Below are 8,592 nucleotides of genomic sequence, written 5' to 3' on the forward strand. Positions count from 1 at the left end.
TTGATAACACTTTAATTCAATAGATAATGCCTTCAAGGCCATATTCATAATACAATCCATAATTAAACACCTCCACCATAAGTGGATCAAACCAAGCAAGAACAATTATGTCAATAATATGAGATTAAATCAACTTACCATCCTCCAAAGCCATCCTCAACATTAATCAATAGATATAGAAAATCATAAACATCAACAATATCACAATCCATCATTTAAAACCATTTAATGCAAGAACCCTTGAGTAGAGTAAGAAATAGAAGTTTTTCATAACTTTTGAGAATTGAAAATCCTTTGAAATTGGTTCTAAAGCGAAAACTAGCTTTAGATAAAGAGCCACCATACCTTAGTATTGAGAAAACCCACGAAAATTGATGCAAGAAACCTTCTTCTTCTCTTCCTTCACTCAAGAACCCTAACCCTTACTCTTTTAAAAATGGAACAAAATGATCCACAATCAGCCTAACACAATAATATAACCTCAAAAGAAAAGATTTGTGAAAAGACCAAAATGCCCTTAAATTTCCGGACGGACTCCTTGCCAACTGCCCAACTTTCAAAGGGCATAACTCACTCATACGAACTCGAAATCGAGCAAACTCGGTGGCGTTGGAAAGATCGTTCCAAGGGCTTTCCAAACATAACTGGAACTACTCCTAGATCATCCTGAGCTAGGAGTTATGACTGCTCAAAGTTGGCCAAAAACTCACTAATTTCCACACTTGGCCGAATTTCCAGATTTTGAACTTTTTTTTTTTTTTTCCAAAAGTGACTACTTCCAATTTATGCTTAAACTTTAAAAATTCATACGTTAGGCTCTAGTTTCACCTATCTATTTTTAGGGTCGCTACACTCATTATCCATCATCAACTCTTTTGTCATGATGCCATGACATCAAATGAGATATCTTTGAGCACATAAATAATCTTTGAAGCCTTGGCTTTAGAGGAAAATAACGTAAAGTCTTGCATGGTATCTTTTTTCCTTTTTCAATTTTGTTTCCCCACTATGTTTACCATCCTTCCATCTAGATGCACCACACACTTTGCAAGATTGAAGACAAATATCATCCTTCCAATATAACATGCAATCATTGTTACATGCATCAATCTTCTTATAAGAAAGCCCAGATCTCGAATTACTTTCTTTGCCTCATAATATGAATCCGGCAAGTTTGTTCCATCCAACAATAAATCATCTTTCAAAAACTTCAACAACATCGTAAATGACTCATTACTCCAATGACCAATACTTTTAAGGTGAAGCAATTTAACCAAAGTAGAAAGCTTAGAAACTTTTGCACTTTCATATAATGGTAGATCAAGATCTTTCAATAGCCTATAAAATCTTTTTGGTTCCTCCTCCAGCAAATCATCAGCACTATTATTCATATTATCTCCATTAAAATCGGGGTACAAATCTCTCAGCAAACCATCTATTTCATCCTCACCATCATCCTCTTCAATGTCATTATCATCTTTTTTTCAAAATTTGATTGTTCTTCACCTGACATCTCCCCATGGTGATACCAAAGAGTATAACTTGGTATTATCCCATGTACTATTAAATGTGACCTAACTACAACACGTGTTCTAGAAGTTGCATTACCACATTTAATACATGGACAACGTATCAACTGTGGTTCTCCTAATTTTGTAAAAGCATAATCCAAGAAAGTCTTCACCCCATCTATATAAGCAATAGCAAGTCTGTCTTTAATGAGTTCCATCCATTGTTTATTAGGCGCCATTATCTCCATGCATGTAAATAGATATAATAATACACTAGTGTAACAACAAAGTAGTACTAATTAGATATTTACTTTTAGAGTTATAGATTCATACACAATAGATGCATATAGTTATATACGTATTATATTTCAAAATAATAATTTTTGCATGTATATTCTAATTAAACATCAATAGTAAAAGACCAAATAGTTTCTACGTTTATGGTTATGAACTGGATATACAAAGCAGGTTCATAACAAATTTATAAAATTATAAACAAAGTTTAGAGAAGTTCTACAATCTAATCTAATTATATTTATACAAGAGTATGTAAAGACTAAAGAAAAAAAGGTGAAATATTTTTTATTTTTTTATTTGTAGCATTTAAATTTTGTTATAGTTGTGCATTTTGTTATTACCTATATTGAACACATCAAAGTTTTGATAGTGCGTGATAGTTCAACATTTCACGATGCTCATACCATTGTTCAAAAACCGATGGAACACAATAAAAGATCGCAACCAACAGTTACCTCTTAAAAATGGCCAATAAAACTTAATTAAAAAACATAGTAAAACAAATGACCACAAAATTGAGACAAATACTTGGAATATTTTCAAAAACACATCAGTAAAGAAGAAAAGTTTAGAAAAAGAGAAAAACGTACCTTACAAAAGAAATTATCAAAGAGCCTTCAAAAGAATAGTTTTGGAGACACTTTCAACAACAATAACAAGCACCACCACCGACAGATTTGTAATCAAAGCCTACAACAACCAAGAAAGAAATATGTGAACATGAGCTACACTTTACAGAAAAGAAAATATGAAATACAACAAAGAGCCTACAAAAAAAATCAACAAGCCACATGAAACCACATAGACATAATTTCAGTATAGTCTTTCCAATAATGTATATTTCCTATTTCAAAGAGTTCATCCAATTTCAATGAAAGAAAAATACATAGAGAAAAGAAAGGATGTGTTAACCTTAAGTGTAGAATACAAGAAATATGGTCATCACAGGGGTGGAATTTTACTTTCTGGAGGCTACTTAATGATTGGGAAATAACATGGGTAACAGAACTGTTGAATTTGTTAGGTGAATTCCCTGGTACTAACATGGAAGAAGATAAAATTGATATGGGGTATAACATGTTGTGAATGGGATCATGGAGATTTGAAAACTTCAATGTTCATTTGTTACCTATCGGAGAAGGTTTATGGGTGACTAGAATGACACAGAGAGGCAGTGAGTTTGGAGCTTCAGGGAAAACAAACCACTAGATTGTCAAAGAAGATGATACATAGGGAAAGAACATGTATTCACGGTCAGAACTCCACATGAAAAACTTCTTTAAGCATAGGTATTGATTTAGTGCTATCTGATATATTATATACAACACTTTTACCACATCAGAAATTATATTAAACAGAGATATGAATTTTTTAATCGTTAGCAGGCTAATGATTTTGAACAGTAAACATAAGAGTTTAATCCTGCTAATAGTACCACATACTATTAAATTTTGAAACTTGACGCAGCCAAAGCCATGGACCGCCAGAAGCTGTCACCCGGGCCAATAATTGATTCTTAGGAAATGACAATGCTGGAAGAGGAATAAAAAATCAAAGCGAGCAATTGGATAAACGAGAATTGTATTTAATGGAGATGCTAGCGAAGAGTGATTTTTGGATACTGGCAGATTTGGCTTATTCATCAACTAAAACTTATTTGGAAGGGTAATGCAACAGCTACACTAAATCAGGTACCAAATGAAGGGAAAAAAGAGAGTTGAAGATGCTGGCCAGAAAGGAAAGGGGAATTCCAGCTAATGATTACAATGATGATAAGCTTTATAGACTAGTAAAGGTATAGACAAGGAGGTTTTGATATAGCAACATTAAGATGTTGCTATCACTCCTTATCAGAACATAAGTTATTTATTGTTTAACAAAAAAATGGTTGAATACATTTCTAGGACACCATTCCTACAAATACAAACAAAAGACTCATCTGCACCAGAAAAACCACAAGATCCACTACTATCCTCACAGTTCTTGCAAGACTCATCAACATAATATGAATCATTATACAGCAAAGAAATCCCAAACTCCCATTTCATAGGATCCAAAATCATATATCGATGAATACAAAGAACACTGAAGCCTAACCAAGTTCAAACCATAACCTGAACCAATAGGAACTGGTGGATCATAAACACAACATGTTGAAATTGGATCATTTGGTTCTAATCCAATCCCAGTCACCCCTTTACAAGAATACATTCCCTTGCACACATTTGAACCTGAACCGCTATCAGACAAGTCCTGTTTTGGATCAAACACAACAAATGTTGTTGAAAACCCTAGTAAAACAAGCATGCTTTGTTTCATAATACTAAAGGGAGTTGAATCATCATGATCCAACGTAAAACTGCCTGAATTCTGCATTGAGGAACATGTTGACATAAAAGGGTCACTTAAAACAAATGTGTTGGTTGAGTAGTCTAGTGAGGATATAGTGTAAATGCTAGAGGTAGTGGAAAATTGAAGAACTCCAGAAGTAGTAGAAAATTAAAGAACTCCAGAAGTAGTGCATTTTATGAATCTTGAAATTGGAGGATGTCCACAACCAAAACCAAAACCAAAGGGATATTTTAGGGCAATGTTGCCACATTTATCAGTATATGAACCATTTAGTGTGATGATACTAGGAACAGATTCAAGCGGATGAATTAGGAGAAATGAAAGAAACAATAGAAAGATTTTGTTAGAACATGACATAATGAAAGGTATGGAAAGAGAGTGATTTGAGTTACTAATGAATGTGGAAAGTGAACCTATTATGTGTGCCAGACGAAACTCTCTGGTTTTGAATTGATAGAGAGCTTAAGAAAGAAAACACAAAACTTTTGAATATTATGGTCTTAAACCAAAGGATACATAGAACGTGTTAAGATATCCTTTATTTTTGTGATCATAGACATGTCACGTGGATACTTGAAACTAAAGAGTTGCTACAAAAGAAAGACTAAAGAGACGTTATTGTTGAAACGAACTCAAAAGAAAAGTAAGAAAAACAAAATTTGAGTAAGTCGGGTATGCTCTGTTTGGTGGAGGAGTAATATTTTCAAATCTCCTTTAAAGAAGAGCTAGATTTTTATAATGCAGCTAAGCTGAAACAAGGCTTCCAGCAAGTGAATATTGTATTCTGCCAAGTTTTCAAAGTTTGCACAATGAAAATTCAGCCATTTCTTATTCCATACCCTGATGGAAAAATTCAAGATGTATCCCTGCTCTTGTAGATGATACAAAAGAATCACAAAGTAATAAAGCAACACAGATACAACAAAACCAATAAGACTAGGGTCAAATTTCTTACATTACACTTAGGTGTAACAAAACTAATCTTTTTTTGTAAGTTACAGAATTCCATAATTGAGTCCTTGAGTTGAGTTGTTCATGCCCATAATTCCACATGAAACCTATGAGTTGAACATTCTCGAGATGAGTAGTATCCTTGAGTCCTTGAGTTCTAGAGTTGTATTAAGTCTACATATGGTTATTGAAATCCTTTAATTGAGTCGTTGATGACCATAATTCGGCATGACCTCTATTTTGAAAATTCTTTTACAATTATTCATAATTTGTTTTAAGACTTGAGCATTTGAGTTTCAAGAAGAGTAGATTTTAGTTCATTTTTTAAAAATGATAGATGGGAAGGAAGTATTCCCAAGAGTAAATGTTTTTACATTTAAGATGAGAGGAAACACCAATTTTCAAAGGAGTTCATTAGCAGTTTTGAGTACTATCTCTTTTAAGAGAAATCTTTTTAAGTAATAATCTCGAAGTTGAGGAAGAGTAAATTTTTTCTTTAAAACATATGAGCTAAGTTATATTTTTTGGAGTAGTATTGAGCATCGATATGGGGAGAGTACTAATAACTCACAGCCCTATAAACCATGTAGCCAACATGGGTAGAAAGGGTCATACTTTTTAGATGATTCCTTATTTCTTTTTAGCATATACTAGTTGATCCACTTAGTGAGTAGGTTCTATACCCTGGCAAAGTATAGGACAGTTCTGGCAGCGTGGGCAAGACGTTGTATCATCACATAGCTAATAGTGATGGTTGTCGGTTAGAGAATCTCCCACAGAGTTATATTTTATATTTTTTATATACAAACTGAGTTATTATTGTATTCTTCAATACACTGAGTTGCTATCTACTTTTTTAAATCTTTCCATATATTACATCTTCTATTGTTGCTTTATCTTGAGTTGGGTATCCAGAGTTGAGTATCTTGTTGTTGAATTGAGCTATATTTCTATGAGTTGAGTTGAACTATGTTTCACAGTATTGAGTATATTATTGTTGAGTTGAGCCCTATTTCTTTGAGTTGAGTTGAACTATGTTTCACAAAGTTGAGTATCTTATTGTCGAGTTAAGCCCTATATCTCTGAGTTGAGTTGAACTATGTCTCACAGAGTTGAGTATCTTATTGTTTAGTTGAGCCCTATTTCTTTGAGTTATGTTGAACTATGTTTCACAAAGTCGAGTATCTTATTATTGAGTTCAGACCTATTTCGCAGAGTTTAGTTGAACTATGTTTCACAGAGTTGAGTATCTTATTGTAGAGTTGAGCCCTATTTCTCTGAGTTGAGTTGAACTATGTCTCACATAGTTGAGTATCTTATTGTTGAGTTGAGCCCTATTCTCTCTGAGTTGAGTTTAACTATGTTCTTTGAGTTCAGTCAAGTTGAGTTTAACTATGTTCTTTGAGTTTAGTCGAGTTGAGTTAAGTGAGTTGAGAAGCGGTATGTACACTTCTTTTCCATCGGCTCAAGCTTATGTTTATGCTTTAGAATTCCCCTTACATGCTCTTACATTCCATGTATTGACGCCATTTGGCCTGCATCTTTTATGATGTAGATACATGTATTCAGGGTCATCAACAGAAGCTTCGGTTATACCACTTGCAGTTTGAGTTAGTTTTGGTGTGCATCCTTGCTTCCGGAGGATTCCATTTACTTTTTAGTTTTTTCAACATGTCGTGGTTCTTGTCCCAACTTCCATCTTTTTCATTTAGAGGCTTCATAGATAAACAATAGAGTTTGCGAAGTCTGTTTCATTTATTTTGTTAAATGTTTTTAAGACTTGAGTTGCCTATTTCTGGCTAGTTGAATATCCTATTATATTCAAAATTAATCCTTTGAGTTAAAGCTTTGTATTTGAGTTCAATGCATTTTATTCAGTTTTGAGATTTTTTATGCTTGAGTTAGTCTTTCGCTTGTAGTCAGCTAGGATGAGGGTTTGCTTGGGGACCGACAAATGTTCTCGAGTGTCGGCCACATCTAGGGTGTAGACTCGGGTCGTGACATATATCCCCTATATACATAGTTTATTTCCTCTCCTAATAAGATTAACAGGATAGCCTAGACATAAACAAACTTATTATACTCCTCATATCAGCCACCATTTTCAGAGAATAGTGGGACAGTTGAGTGAACTTGAGGTTGTACTCTTGCACACTCATAGACTCTCTTAAATTTGCTTCCCTTAACTGTAGGGGAAAGAAACGCCCTAACAAAGCATTATCAATCACCTCCGAACCTAAGGGTTGTGCACCATCTCCTCCAGTCTTTTTCCACTAGTCGTACCAAATCCTGGCAACACCTTTAAGTTGGTATGTAGCCAAATCCACACGCTCACTATCAACAACATGTATCAACCTAAACACATTCTAAAGTTCATCCACGGAGTTTTTTGGATCCTCATTGAGCTTTGACCTAGTGAACTGCAAGGGATTCATTCTTAAGAATTCACGAATTCAAGATGTATCAGCTACATTGTGACGACCCGCTCCTTGTTGACTAGCCTGATTTGCCACAACCTTAGTTAGCATATGAGTATCATTTCTGAACTTAGCAGTGGTTATATCTCTCTAAGATAGTTGCACTTCTGGTGCATTGGGAGCCTCTTGACCTTGAGGATTTGCATTCCTCCTAGCAGGACGTCCTCAAACAGCTCCTCGTAAAGGCATGATCTGAATAGAAACGCATAAGCATAGATTAGAAGAAAACATATTGAATTGAACTCTATCGCAGGAACAGGAGTAAGAAGAAAGTGAAATGTTTCTAAATGTCGTAGCCTTCCAAATATAGATGTGGCGCGCTTCACACGGATAAGAAGAACTCTTCCTCAAATGACCTCATAGACACCCTAGGACTCTTGAACTCTGTGCTCTGATACCAAGTTTGTCAGGCCCCGAGCCTACACCCTGGATGTGGCCAGCATTCGAGAATAATTTCTGATCCCCAAGCAAACCCTTGGCCCAACTCTGGAAAGCAAGGAGGCTCACCAAATCTGTGAACTTTTTTCTAGAGAAGTTTTTATTGGTTGTATGGTGGATTTGATTGGTAAGCTTCTTCTTCCCCTACTTTATGTATATATGTATACTCACTATACATTTTTGTCATAGAGACTTTATACAGTACTAAGTATTAACATTATTAGCATAGGCTCACCTTCACGCTAATTACGTCGACATGTTTGATGAAGAAAAAAAGAAGTCTCTTCATAAATACCCTCATTCCTTTTCAATTCTCATAGTGGAGTTATTTTCTTATTCGCATGGTGTCAAAAACAAAGCGACAGACACCCTTTTGAAACCGAGTTAAAGATTTTGTTCGAGTTATTTGGTCCATTGTCCAGGTTCCGTTTGGATTTTTTGCTGACGGTTTGTAAGGAGTAGGGGTGTCAAATGGGCGGGTTGAGTTTAAATTGGAGATTTAAAAATGGGTTGAAATAGAAATTGAGTTGGGTCGTAACCCGTCCAGGTTTACTTTGGGCTTAAAT

The 8,592-nt window shown here is 34.8% G+C and overlaps 1 protein-coding gene across 1 annotated transcript in view; it reads right to left on the reverse strand.

Moving 5' to 3' along the window:
• Positions 1–2,499, reverse strand: part of LOC102589243 (uncharacterized) — an 11,174-nt gene extending 8,675 nt beyond the window's left edge. Inside the window, exon 1 of the mRNA XM_015311800.1 lies at positions 2,399–2,499. The gene's annotated coding sequence lies outside the window, so the exon portion shown is untranslated. The remainder of the gene's footprint in view (positions 1–2,398) is intronic.
• Between the last annotated feature and the right edge of the window lie 6,093 nt (positions 2,500–8,592).

This window comes from Solanum tuberosum, unplaced genomic scaffold (genome assembly GCF_000226075.1).
Source record: "Solanum tuberosum cultivar DM 1-3 516 R44 unplaced genomic scaffold, SolTub_3.0 scf00176, whole genome shotgun sequence".
Lineage (NCBI taxonomy): Eukaryota > Viridiplantae > Streptophyta > Magnoliopsida > Solanales > Solanaceae > Solanum > Solanum tuberosum.